Consider the following 14,967-nt stretch of genomic DNA (forward strand, 5'->3'; position numbering starts at 1 on the left):
TGAGCATACATCTCAGAAGCCTAGCATTAACAAAGACAAGGGCAAAGAAGTTGCCCAATCCAACTACAATGGAAAATGTTCTCATTGCCATACAAATGGGTATTGTAAGAGGAACTGTAAAAGGAACCCTGAGGAATTAAAGAACAAAAAGGAAAGTAAATCTGATTTGTTTGACACTGAGGCTTGTTTAGTGGAAAATAATTTCACGCCTGTATAGTTGATTCAAAAGCCACTAAACATGTGTTGCTCTGATTTGAAAATGCTTAGCTCTTGGAGAGATCTCCAAGAAGTGGATTTCACGCTAAGAGTAGGGACATGGTGTAACATCCAAAATTACCTAATAAGGCTTAGGGCCTTGATTAGGGGGCTAGGACGGCAAATTTTGGAAAATTATGTGTTTATGTGATATATATGTGTATCATTATATGATTGCGTGAGTTATATTATAATATGACTAGATATGCATGTTTAGGTATATTAAATATGCATGTGGACCCATTTTTTATTAAAATGACAATTTTCATAATTTGGCCTGTTACGAGTATATTTGGAGTATATGTGCATATATGTGATATAAGTGTTAAACCACGTTATTATGTAGATATATTTGGGTTACTTGGCACGAGACGATCCTAGAAGCAAGCTAGCGGGAAAGTCATAACAGGATCAATACTCGACTCGAGGTGAGTCAATGGGTATTTTTGGTATTTACTACACTATCGAGTTATTGGGTAATGAGAATAAATATTCGAAGATATATTCGGAGTTGGTGAGATTAGGAGGGAATTTTGGGGATTTTGACCATTTTTCCCTCGGGGAAGTTTTTGGGTACCCCAAGCCTCGGGATTTTCTTAAGGTTACTTGAACCCTAAGTAACCTCTCATAACTGAAAAAACACAGAAAACTCTCTCGTTCTCTCTCTTGTTCTCTATATTCTGCTCGTCAGTGTTTCAAAGGAAACTCGAGTTTTAGAGTCCGGATTCAAGCGAGGTTGGAGTCATATTGATTCTAGGGAAAATTAGAAGCTTGTTAGCCTATGAATTTAGCTTGAAATGAATTTAACAGAGGTAATTCGAGCTCCTAAATATTTGAGTTTTGTTTTCTTAAAGTTCTTAAGTTTGATTGAATTTTATAGTTTGGTAAGTTTTTGATCCATTTTTCAGTTGGGTTTTGTTGCCTGGGATGTAGTGATGATGTTCTGAGAGTAAATTATGGGTTTGGAACTGTTTGGATAGATTTTTTGAAGGATTTGGCTTGAAGAAAACAGAAAAAATTCTGGGTTTTCATCTCGAGCTGCGGCCCTATTCTTGGGGCGTCGTGACTCTCACGAACTGTAACGACCCAAAATTTGTTAATATGGCTTAGTACCTTGATTAGTGTGCCAGGAGGACATAACTGGATATATGTATGTTTAATTGGTTAAATTCGTGACCATGTGGCATGCATGATTAACATGCTTATATGAATATATTATATGCATGTTTATGAGTATTAAATATGCATGTGGACCCTTTATCGTTCGTAAGGGCATATCTATAATTTTGGGCCCGTCTAGGGGATAAATGTGATTATATGTGATAAATGGTTTAGACCACATTATTATGTGGGTATATTTGTAGTATATGACTCGAAACGGTCCTAATGAGCAAATTAGAGAAATAGTCACAGCGAGGTTTAAATACCTGGAGTGGGGGAGCCTGGGATTTTTTTTAGGGAATTTAGAGAATATTCTGGGATTTATTGGGTAACGAACAAGAATTTGGTAATTTATTAGACATGACAGAGTTAATTGGTTAATCGTAGGAACATTTGAGGAATTAGCGAGAATTGGGGGGAAATGACCGTTCTACCCCTTAGAGGACTAATCATCTGAAAGGGGCAAAATAGTCTTTTGTTGGGTGATGATATACTCAGAAGTGTAGAGAATGATCAGAAAATCTAAAAAAATTCTTATACACTCTCCATTTCCCTCTTACTCATGGTTCTCTCTCCCTCTCTCTCTCTCTCTCTCTCAAGCTTGAGGAATTCTTGACGAATTGAAGAATTGAACCAGGGAATTCAGCTGTGGGAATCTATGGGATTAAGCTAGGATCATCCAAAGCCCTTGCTGAGGAATTAGGCTGCAATCTGAGGTAATAATTCAAGTTAGTTTCCTTAAAATTTTGTTGAAACCATGTTGAAGGTTTGAGTTTGCATGAGTCTTAATTGTTAGCTGGTTTTGGATGTTAAATGGTGTAAGAAAATGTTTATGGGTTAGATATGATGATTGGGGTATGAGGATAGGAATTCTGAGCTTGAAATTGAGTTTGGCTAGTCATTTGGGGTATGAAATTGGAGTTAGGTTCGAGGAAAAGGATGCTGGAAGTGTGGTTTTTCTGGGTTTGGGGCCTCGAGTCGCGGCCCTGTTCTTCAGGCATCGCGGCCCGCATGAATTTTGGAGGCTGGGAGCCTCTATTCACTAGGCACGCTGCGACTCTGAGGAGAGCAGGTCATGGTCTGTGTCCCCCATCAGAGGGGGATTGAGCCTCTGTCTAAGGGCCGGGCCACGGCCCACAATGGAGAATTAAGGTGAAATGGGGTTTAAGGCTCGGGGAGGCTCGGGAATTCAAACCGAAGCGCTCAGAATGATTTCTACTACCCGATTTAGTAGAAATCGAGGTCCCGGAGGCTAGCTATTGTTTCCTATGTATTTATTTGGATTAGAAATTGATGGTTACCCATTGACACTGTGACTATGTTTATCACCAATGCTCAGGACTAAGGATCGTGCTTGGGACCATTCTGTATTCTTTACTCAGGATTTGAGGTAAGAAGACTGCACCCTTGTGGTTGTTAATAGGACTAAGGTTCCCAATAACTGGATATTTGTATTGTATGATTATATGATTGTTATGTTTATGAGAATGAATGGCCTAAGAGTGACAGGGTTGATGATAAGCGTTCTGAACGCAAGTTAGCCTCAGCGAGCCGGGGTCAGCTAATTAATTAGAAGGCTCGACCTAAGTGTGCCAACCCTGAGCAGTTGTGTAATTGGTTACGATATGTGTTTGAGATGATGTTTTTACTATTGTTTAGTTGTATGCTTAAAATCTATTAAATTACTGAATTAATTGAATGTTACTATTGTTATGTGTGCTTAGTGTTTATGGTTTTCTTGATGGACCTTGGCTCACAGGTGTACGTGGTGCAGGTAAAGGCAAAGGAAAACTAGACCAACCATGAGATGGAGAGCTCTGAGGGCAAAGTGTACATACTCAGCTGCTCGTTTGCCACAGCCAAGGGAAAGTACAGGGACAGAGCCCTAAAACTTGTATTTTGCCATTAGAGTGGCTTTTAATTGTATTAAACTTTTGAGAGTTGTAAATTGTCACTTATACCTTGTTTTTGGGATCCCATGTACCAAACATTTGTTTTAATGGAAATTAACTGTTTATGATCAAAATATTTTAACCCTAACTTGATAGTTGACTTTAGGAACACATTATTATTCAAACAACTTGATTAGCAAGTCTTGTACTATTTTAAAATACACAGTGTAATGGTCTTGGTTATCTAGGGCGTTACACAAACGTAGGGATAAGCAGCTGCTGAAAACCCATTTGAGTCATGTTGTCTGTAGTGGTGCGCCATGGCGCCTGTAGAAATAGAGGAGAGCCTAGGATCTCTGACTTGGGGTGGGCCATGACTCTTTTATTTTGGGCCATGGCACTTGAAGGATTTTTTAGCCCCGAGAAGGTATTGAGTGAGGGAACTCAAACCTAAGGGTTTGGGACCGATTATACTACCCGGTTTAGTAGAATTCGACATTTCGGAGGGTAGCACTCAGTCTGGAAGCCTTTATTCGCTCATTATTAATGGGATTCTTTATTATGGTTGTGACTAGGTTACCGCTAGGGGCTATGAACCAGGATCGTGCTCGAGGGTCATTCATTCTTTACCCATGCTTAGACCAAAGGTAAGAAAACTGAACCCAGTATGTGATATATGTGATTAAAGCTTGGCCCAAATTGTTAAACAGGGATATGAATAGGGCTCGAGCCCCTGAGAATGAGCATGATTATGATAATACATGTGATTGTTTAGTAAGCATTCTTGAATGCTTTGTATCTGAATAATTGATTAAATGATATATGTTTGTTTGCATTATCTGATTAAAAAACATTGAATCATTAGTTAAGGGCGGCAATAGCACATTGAGCATTGGTCGAAATGGTTCAGCCAAATTAGGAGCGCATCATACGCTTGTCCGACCCAATGTTCGTGGAAAAATTCACCGCTAGGTATGTTGTGCCAGCTCCAAGATTGGTTATACAAAGGATAGGGCAGTGGGCCCCGGGGTGACTTATTAGTCCCATACTCTTGGGCTGGGCCCCGGTATGATAGGCTAATCAGGAGTACATCATATGCTTGTCCGACTCAATGGTCGTGGAAAATTCAATGCCACGTACGTTGGGCTAGCTCCAAGGCTGGTTACACAGAGAATGGGACAAAGGGCCTGGGGTGACTCATTAGTCCAATATCCTAGGGCTCTGAGTCCCAGTATGATTCATTAATCATTTTTCTAGCGGAACTGGCCCCCATATGACGTTGTAGTCATCTATATTACTAGTATGCATGCATGAGTAGAGTTATTACTGCTAGGCACGCCTATTATGATCTAGTAATGTGCTATTAATTGCTTATGAGAATGTTTAAGTTTTCTTGTTGAACCTTGGCTCATGGGTGCTATGTGGTGCAAGTAAAGGCAAAAGGAAGTTGGAGAGTTTCAGTAACGATGTGTACATATGTGGTTGCTCGACCACCACGATCGGAGTTTCTCAGAGGAACTAGGATCAAACCCTATTTTTCCGCTTATGTCAGATGGTTGTAACTTTTCAATTGAAATTAACCTTTTTAAATGTTAGTTTGGGATCCTATGTATGTAAGTAAACATTTTAGTGAAACAGTTATACCTTTTGACCAAAAGTTTTATCCCTACACCATTAATCACGTTTAGTTACGCGGCTATGGCCAAATCACTCTTTTAGCGAGTTAGCACTATTTAAAATACACAGTGTAATGGTCCTTGATTAAGAGGACGTTACACATGGGATTTTGTTTCAGCTAGAGCAGTGGGAGAAAGGAAAATTTGTTTTACTAAATATAAATTTTTATCTCTAACAGACATCTATTTTATTCCTAATTTCAAAAGGAATTTAATTTCTTTTTCAAAATGTTTAGAACAATGTTATTATATTTCTTTTAATAATTATTATGTTATTATTTCAAGAAATGGTTTGTAAGTTTGTAATAAAAATCTAGAGGAAGATCTATATGTGATAAGAACTTAAATGTCTTCACTGCTTAATACAAAAATGTTCAAATATGATCAACCAAAGCAAAAATGACAAAGAGTACCTCAAAACAATACGTATCTTTGGCCTCTAAGACTAGGCATATTAACTTAGATAGGATTCAAATACTAGTTAAGGACAGGCCTCTAAGTAAGTTAGAGGTCGGAACTCTACCGGTTTGCGAAAAGAAAAAATGACCAAAAGACATTTCTCATCTAAATGTGTTAGACCCAAAGAACTTCTCAAGTTAATTCACACAGTGATTGGTGCTCAAACATGTTAATTTATTAGTTTTAAAGTTTAAAATAAATTAATTTTTAATTAATATTTTCATAGAGTTAATATGATTTATTTTATGATTAAAAATATTAATTTTAATTTATTGTGTTTAAATTTCAGTAATAAATTGCATCTGGGCATCAATGAAAAAAGAATGGAGAAAGAATTATGTAAAGCTAAAAAGAGAATAGAGAAATTGGCATTTTTGAAGTTGAAAAGCCTACAGAAGAGCCCAGCCCGCTTCCTCTTTCTCTCTCCAGCGTTGCCACGTGGTAAAGCCACCACATGTCGCCCCAAGCCACCCAGTCCGGCCCACCTGCGATCGGGATCCGTACCCTCCCTCAACTTGCTCCCCACCTTTTTGACTCAAACCCGCATTCGCAACCCAGCAGTTGCCCAGCCCAGTCCACCGCTCCCTTCTCCTTATGCTCAACCCAAGCCCAATCCACCTCTCCCTTCTCCTTCAGCAGCCCAATCACATTTGCTATCATTTTCTGCTCATTTCTAGAATTTTGCAATCCCATCAACTCCTTATTTTGCTCGCACTCAACTCTCATACAATGTAAATGCCAAAAATAGCCATGATAACACTATAAATAATAATATTAATAATTTAATTTAATTTTAAATAATCAGATTTTATTATTGATATTATATTTATTTGCAAACCCAAAAAATCTTCTTTATTTATTATTTTAAATCATTTTTAGGCTCTATAAATAAAAGTTCTTTTTATATATTTGGAATGTAATTTTTAGAGTAACGAAACTATAGAAAAATTTCCGCTCACTTTTCTTCTCATATTTCTTTATAGATTTTTTGTGAGAATGATGTGTATAATGGCCTAATTTTCCTTGGAAGGTTAGGGATGATCCCATATCCAAAGTGATGCTATTTATATTTTTGATTCAATATATGTGTCTATATATTTTATACATTTGAGTCATTTATGTTCTTCTATCATCTTCTTCATCTTTATTAATTGTTGCTAATATTATATATAGAATTACTCATGCTTTTTCTATATATTTAAAGTTAGTATAAATAATATTGATGATTAGTTTTATGTTCAATCTTTTATTGCATTATGGCCTAATAGTATAGTGTCATTTTTAGATTTTTCATAAGATTAACATATTGCTTCCAATGTAAGAACATATTTGCTCAAATATATTTTTGTGAAACATGCATGCACTTTAATGTTAAATCCTCCAAATAAGTAGTTGGGATGTGAACTATTCGTTTGTGTAAATTTTATGAATCAAAGATCAAAATATCTAAACAACGTATATGGGTGTCTCTTGATGACTTTCTATTATTTAATCTTTATTTACACCTTATTTTTATTTGCTTTATTTTACAATCAAATTCTCAAACCAAAAATCATAAATCCATTTCCCTTTCATTATCATTCACTAACCTTTTCTGTTTATTTTCTACTAATATTTTTTATCTTAGTTACCTCCTTGTGGAATCGAATGTCCGATCTTTACTACAAATACCGCTTAGTGGATGCACATTTTGGGTGTTAAACACATTTTATGTATACCTAATGCAAAGGAAATCGGAAACCTTTGAAAAGTTCAAGGAATTTCAAGTCGAAGATGAAAATTAGTTAGGAAAAACCCTTAAAATTCTACGATCGGATCAATGTGGGAAATTCCTTGACAAGAAATTCAAAGATTTATTGATAGAGCATGGAATCGTTTCGCAACTCACTGAACCAGGTACTCCGCAATAAAACAGTGTTGCAAAAAGGAGGAATAGGACTTTACTGGACATGATGACATCAATGTTTAGCAACTCATCGTTGCCCTTATCATTTTGGGGATATGCTTTACAAGCAGCTACATACATCTTAAACCTAGTTCCATCTAAGTCTGTAGCTATGACACCGTCATAATTGTGGACACGTTGCAAGCCTAGTCTGAGGCACGTGTGTATTAGGGGTTGTAAAGCACGTGCTAAAAGCTAAGACCGAGAAGTTGGAACCTAGATCTAAAGTATGTTTATCTGTTGGATACCCTAGAGGCTTTAGAGGAGGTTACTTCTATAGTCCGACAGAAAAGAAAATATTCCTATAGACAAATGCTACTTTTTTGGAAGAAAACTATATGAGGGACTTCAAACCTTGAAGCAAGGTTGTACTCGAGGAGTTACTTGGTGATAAGATCACACCACAACCGACTTTAGAATTTGTAATAGAACAAACCACAATTCCAAACCAAGATACTATAGTAGTTTGTCGTAATCAGATGGCTGTAGGACAACCCGTTCGTTACACTAGATTTGGAGAAGCACAAGTTGCAATATATGATGATAATGTTGAAGACTTGTTGAATTTTGGTCAAGTGATGAATGATCGTGATAAGGAATAATGGGTTGAAGCTATGAAACTCGAGATGGAGTCGATGTGCTCCAACTCAGTCTGGGAACTTGTAGATCTGCCTTAAGATATAAAACTCATTGGGTGCAAATGGATATACAAGACAAAGAAATGAGTTGATTGGAAAGTAGAGACTTTTAAAGCAAGCCTAGTTGCTAAAGGCTACACACAGAAAGAAGGTATGGATTATGAAGAAATATTTTCTCCTGTGGCCATGCTAAATTCCTCCTGGATCCTCTTATCTATTGCCAATCATTTTGACTATGAGATTTGACAAATGGACGTCAAAACGACTTTTCTGCATGACCGCTTTGTTTAAAGTATCTTTATGGTACAACAAAGGGTTTCATAAAACAAGGAAAACAAAAAAAAAAAGGTTTGCAAACTGCAAAGGTGCATTTATGGACTTAAGCAAGCATCCAGATCATGGATCATAAGATTTGACCAAATTGTTCAATCTTATTGTTTTGATAAAAATGTCGATGAGGCTTGTGTATACAAGAAAATTGACAAGGACTCATTGGGAATGATGTGAATAAATTATCTAACGTAAAAGTTTGGCTAGCCAACAAATTCCGAATGAAAGATTTGGGAGAAGCACGTCTTTGGATACTATTAATTTGTGACCGCAACAAGAATTTGTTGGCACTATCTCAAGCATCTTATATAGATAAAATACTTGCAAAGTATGCAATCCAGAACTCCAAGAAGGGAAACCTCCCATCTCTTCATGGTGTTAACCTCTCCATGAACCATTGTCCTAAGACACCGCAAGAGGAAGAGGAAATGAGATAGATACCCTGTGCCTCCGCATTAGGAAGCTTAATGTATGCAATGTTATGTACCACACTTGACATTTGCATAGAGAATTTGATTCCAATTGGATATACAAATTCTAACTTCTAATCCAACAAAGATTCCCAAAAATCTATGCCTGGATCTGTTTTCACAATTGGGGTGGAGCAATTATATTGAGAAGTATATAGCAAACTTGCATTGCTGACTTCGCCATGAAAGCAAAATACGTAGCTACAAGTGAAGTAGCTAAGGATGTTGTATGGCTTAGGAAGTTTTTGGGTGATCTAGAAATTGTTCCAAACATAGATAAACAAAGTCTACTCTACTGTGACAAGAGTGGAATAGTTGCCAACTTAAGAGAACAGAGAAGCCATAAGAGAGACAAGCATATAGAGTGTAAGTACCACCTCATAAGAGAGATAGTACATAGAGGGGGTGTAATTGTTCAGAAGACTGAATTAGAAAACAACCATGCCAATCCCTTTATGAAGACGTTGCCTGCTATGAGTTTTCATAGTAATTTCTTAGATTGAGGAATACGCAACATGTCTCATATCCTTTTGGGCAAGTGGGAGATTATTGCGATTTGTACCCTTAAAGAGTATTTTTGTATGAACTATTACTATTAATTAAATAAAGTTAATATTTTGCATTCATATTTATATTTAATTATACATGTCGTTTATCATGAAAATCCAATATTATTAATGTGGTCTTGAATGAAGTATCTGTATAATAAGAGAATTTAATTCAAGATAATAATAATACAAAAATTGTTTGTAATCGCTAAATAAAGTGGGAGCTTTATTTAATAAAGATTATGTGTACGGTTTATCTTTTGTTTAAGACAGAGCGGTTTCTCCAAACTGTTAAGTGTAGCGACACAATGAGATAGAGGTATCATATACATAATTGATTACATTTGACTAGGACACGATAAAAGAAAGAACTTCTGATAATCTCCGTTAAAATATATAATCTTTGTTACAATATGGTCATTTGAGACTTGGCCTCAATCCTAAAGTGAGTAATGAACTCCTATTTGTAATTTTATGAGTTTTGACTTAACGAGTAAAGTTCAATATTCCTACAATCGAATTCCTTATATCTTAGGGACATAGAATTGCAAATGGTTGGGAACATACTTCACAAATATGGAATCTGCTCCTAACTTAAATGAAAGCAGATTAGTTGTTCCTTTTAGTGTCGATTCAGGGTATGAACACAGAGCACTCAATTTTTGTTAGAGAACAAAAATTTCATTCTGTAATTAAATTTATATAATAATGTTCATTCGGGGATCAATGGAATTAATTGATAAAGATATAATTAGAGAGATTAACGGACATTAAGACCTAGCTTTAATTATGAACAACTAGCAAATGGTCATAACTCATCCAATGACTAAATCAATGGATGGATTTATAGTTATAGCTTCTAATAATATAAGATTGTAGTTTTGCGAGTTCTACTATGAGTTTCTAGTGGAATAATTCATACTTAATAAATTAATTAATGGAACTAAGAGTTATTAAAATTAATTAAATTATTGGAGGTTAGAATTGTGAGTCCATATTGTACCTGTACTAGCTCAATAACACTAAGGTAGGATTTTGGTATTAAAAGGAAATAATTAAAAATAATAATGTATTATTTTTAATCTCACAAATTAATATTATTTGTGAAATAATATTTAATGACAAATACAATTATATTGATAATTTTTGTGAAATTAATTTTTATGGAAAATTAATTTAATCATATTTAATTTTGTGGTATTATTGTATACTACATAAAATAATATGATAAATGCCCAACAAATAGCATTTTCTAGAGATAAATTACCACAGGGTCCAATGTCTTGTAGTTGGCACAAACAATAGTCCAAATAGATTGTGGAACACGCATAGACCCAATGAGATTAGGGTTAGGTCTTCTTTCTATTGCTTTATAAATTGAATATAATATCAAGAGAGAAGATAAGACATCAGATTCTTTTCACATTACTTTCCAAGAGAGAAAAATAGATAACTTTCTTCTTTCTAAATCTCATGTGTTGAGATTCAAAAGTGTGTTTTTGTGTATCCTGTCAAATAGCATAAACATTCACCTGTCTCTTTCTCTTTGTGGGAGAAATAGTATGGAAGATGGTGGGTTAGTAGGCTAAGACATTATTTGATGTACAAATTTTCTACATTTGGAATAAGGTATTTGTATTTTTTTTCTTTTTATTCTGATTCATGTCGTATGAGAAAGATTCCATTCTAGTTATGGTTCCTAGAGTGATTCATTCTTATACTTTCATAATTGTTATTATCGCATTGAAATGTTATCACATGATTCAGCTGCACTATTTATCACATGATGAAAACCCAACAGCCACTTTGCTAGAGATTATATGTTCAAGAGAACCTAAAACAATGAAGCAAGAGTCAACTCAACCAAAGAACAAATAGTGGCAACACTAAGCAAAATGTATGCCATTCATGGAAAGGTGAATGGGTGGTGTTATGATATTTGTGACACCATTTATGTTTCCTATCATAGATCTATTTTCAAGACATTTGAAGCTTCAAAAAAAGGGCATGAGATTCCAATAGGCAATGAGAAAATGTCCAAGATTGAAGGAAAGGGGACTTTAGATTTGTTCTTCACATGTGGCAAGAAGATTCTACTCACCAATTTTTTGAATGTTTCGGAAATGAGTAGAAACCTTGTGAGTGGTAATTTTCTTGGCAAACTAAGAATCAAGGTTCTGATAGATTTCGACAAGCTTAGTTTGTCATAGGGAAATGTATTTGTGGGGAAAAGATATGCTTGTGATGGCATGTTTAAACTTTGTACCTCTATTGAAAATGTGAACAATAAAGCTTCCACTTCTTCTTGTTATATGCTTGACTCAAATTCTATAAAATTGTGAATATTGTAAATTCATGGTGAATATTTTTCAAATGAGTTCAACTTGTTTTGTGAAGAGCATGGAATAATACATGAATGTACAACCTCTTATACTCCACAACAAAATGGTACAGCGGAAATGAACAATAGAATATTCCTTGAAATGATTAATGATATGCTATTACATTCTAAATTGATTTAAGTTTGTGGGGTGAAGCCTTGCTATCTGCTTGTCATGATGTGAATTGTATTCCCATGAAGAAAAACAATATCTCTCCATATGAGTTATGGAAAGGAAAGAAACCAAAAATTTGTGAGCTTATTGGAAGAACACCGATCCCAAAAAGATCATGTTGGGTCCAAGGGCTATAAGATGTGAATTTGTGGGTTATGCCCAAAATAGCAAAGCTTATAGATTATCAGACTTGGAGTCTAATGTGATAATTGAATCGGGAGAGGTTGTGTTCTTTGAGAACATGTCATGCGATGACAACAAGTTAATAGAACTAACTCAAATTAGAGAGCCTCAAGAGGAGACTTCTAAATTTTTTAGTGAGCAACCTCAATTGCCTAGAAGGATCCAAAGGCTCAATGACTTGGGATCAAGTTAGAAATGTTCTCAAATAGAGACACTATACCTTGTAGAAGGTAATAATGATGAAGTCACTTGGAAATATCCAATAGTACTTCAAATAGATGATGATCCCAAAACATTCAAAGAAATTATATCCTTAAGGGACTCCACTTTTTGGAAGGAGGCAATTAATGATTAAATGGATTCAATTATGTCAAACCACACTTGGGATTTGGTTGACCTTCCAAAAGGGTCTAAACCAATTGGGTGCAAATGAGTATTTAGAAAGACATACCATACCGATGACACCATACATTCCTTTAAAGATAGATTGGCAGCCAAGGATTTAAACAAAAGGAGGGGATTGATTACTTTGACAATTATGCATCGGTAGCAAGAATTGCTTCTATAAGATTGTTATTTGTATTATCATCTATATATAACCTTTATGTTCACCAAATGGATGTCAAAACAGCATTCCTAAATGGGGATCTCGAAGAGCAGGTCTATATGGAACAACCAGAGTGTTTTGTTCTTCACGGAAATGAACAAAATGAGTGTAGACTTGTCAAATAATTATTTGGTTTGAAACAAGCTCCAAAACAATGGCATGAGAAGTTTGATAAATTAATTGCTTCAAATGGATTTAAACATAACAATGCAGACAAGTTCTTATACTCTAAGACTTGTGATGATATGTTTATTTTGAGTCCAAACATGAGAGGAATAATGGAAACAAAGAGGTTTCTATCCTCTAACTTTAAAATGAAGGACCTTGGAGTGGCGGATACCATTCTAGGTATCAAAGTTAGAAGGAATAGTGTAGATTTTGTATTGAGTCAAACCCCTATTTCAGGAAAAATCTTGACTAAGTTAGTCCTCTCAAAATAAAATAGGCAAATGCACCATTCAATTCAAACATGAAGTTTGAAAAGAATGATGGAAGAGCAGTGGCTCAATTGGAATAAGCAAGTGCAATAGGAAGCCTAATGTACGTCGCTCATTGCACAAGAGCGGACATTGCATATGCGGTTAGTAAACTTAGTAGGTTTACTAGCAATCCAAGTATCAAGAATTGCAAGGAAATTGAGAGGATTCTTGGATACCTTAAGAGTTCCAATAAATATAGCCTTCACTATTCAAACTTTCCAAGGATTCTTGAAGGATATTCCGACACTAGTAGGATATTGGGAGTGGGAGATAATCTCTCCACCACTAGTTGGGTGTTTACTTTTGGAGGATGTGCAATCTCATGGGGCTTGTAACGCCCTACTACCTTAGAGCCATTACTAAGTGAGTTTAAAATGTGCAACTAACCCGCTAATCGAGGTTTTAGGACAAGAGTGTAATTAATCCATAATCAGAGTTATAAACTTGAGAATAAACCTTTCATTGAAAATTATAAGACATTTAACATTTGGGATCCCAAAAACATTGTTTACAAATATTTACAACTCAAAATATAACCAGAGTCGACTAAACGACAAAATTCAAGTTTAGTACAATCATCTCCCAAAAACACCCCTGTCCGTGGCAGCCAAGCAGACCAAACATGTATGCGCCGCTCGTCAAGCTCACCATACTCAAGGTTGATCGACTTTCCCCTTTCCTTTACCTATACCATAGAGCACCCATGAGCCGAAGCCCATCAAGAAAACCCTCACAAGCAAATAATATATGCATATCAAACACTTAACATAAAATCAAGCCTTCATCAGGTTATACACGTACGGCCATGCCGTCCCAGGCACTTTACCAGGCCCTGGGTTCGTGGTCTATACCGTAAGGATATCCCAGGTATCCTTTAGGGTCTCGCCCTGGCAACTCGCACTCCGTGTCCTAAACGCTACTCCCAGCCCCTAACCGTTCTCGGCCTCTGCCGTTCCCGGCCTTCACCGTTCCCGGCCATCGCCATTCCATCATTTATATACACACATAATATAACTAAACAGATATTTGAACACATATAAATTCAATCAAAGGGCCACGCCCCGCAACACAGTCATATAGGGCCGAGCCCTGCAACCCAATCATATAGGGCCGAGCCCTGCAACACAAGCTCTATGGGAACAGTAGTTTTCTTACTTGTGTCCTGAGCTTTCCAAGCATTGATATCCTGAGCACAGTTCCCTAGTCCGAGCCTCGTCGAAACCCTAGTCACAACGCATTAACAATTTCCATTCATCAAGTTCTTATCCATTAAATGGGTTTGGGTCATAATTCTAATCGCCGGAACATTAAATTCTATCAATCTAGGTGATAAAATCCATCCCGAGCCTTAACTATTGAATTCTCGAGCCTAAAACCTCTCTAGAACCCAAAAATTCTCTAGGCGTCGCGACCCTAGGGACTCATGCCGCAGCCCCCAGCTCAACCCGAGGCCTTGCCTCAAAACAGCCTACACACGCCGCAGCCCTTCCTAAAGGGCGCCTTGGCGCGCCTTCGATTCCAGAGGCCCCATGTTCTAAGGGGTCGCGGCTCAGCAAGAACAGGGTCGGGGTTTGACCCTTCGAACCCAGAAAATTCCTCCATTTTCTCTCTTTAAACCAAGCTAATTATCCATAAAAATCAACCTAACAATCCAAACACTCATCACAAAGGTTCTAACACAGCCTCAGCATCAAAACCTAACAAAGACTAGCCCCAAAACTCAACCAAACAATCAAGAACAAATCTAAACTTAGCTCACATGCATACCC

Source organism: Humulus lupulus, chromosome 8 (assembly GCF_963169125.1).
Source record: "Humulus lupulus chromosome 8, drHumLupu1.1, whole genome shotgun sequence".
Classification (NCBI taxonomy): domain Eukaryota; kingdom Viridiplantae; phylum Streptophyta; class Magnoliopsida; order Rosales; family Cannabaceae; genus Humulus; species Humulus lupulus.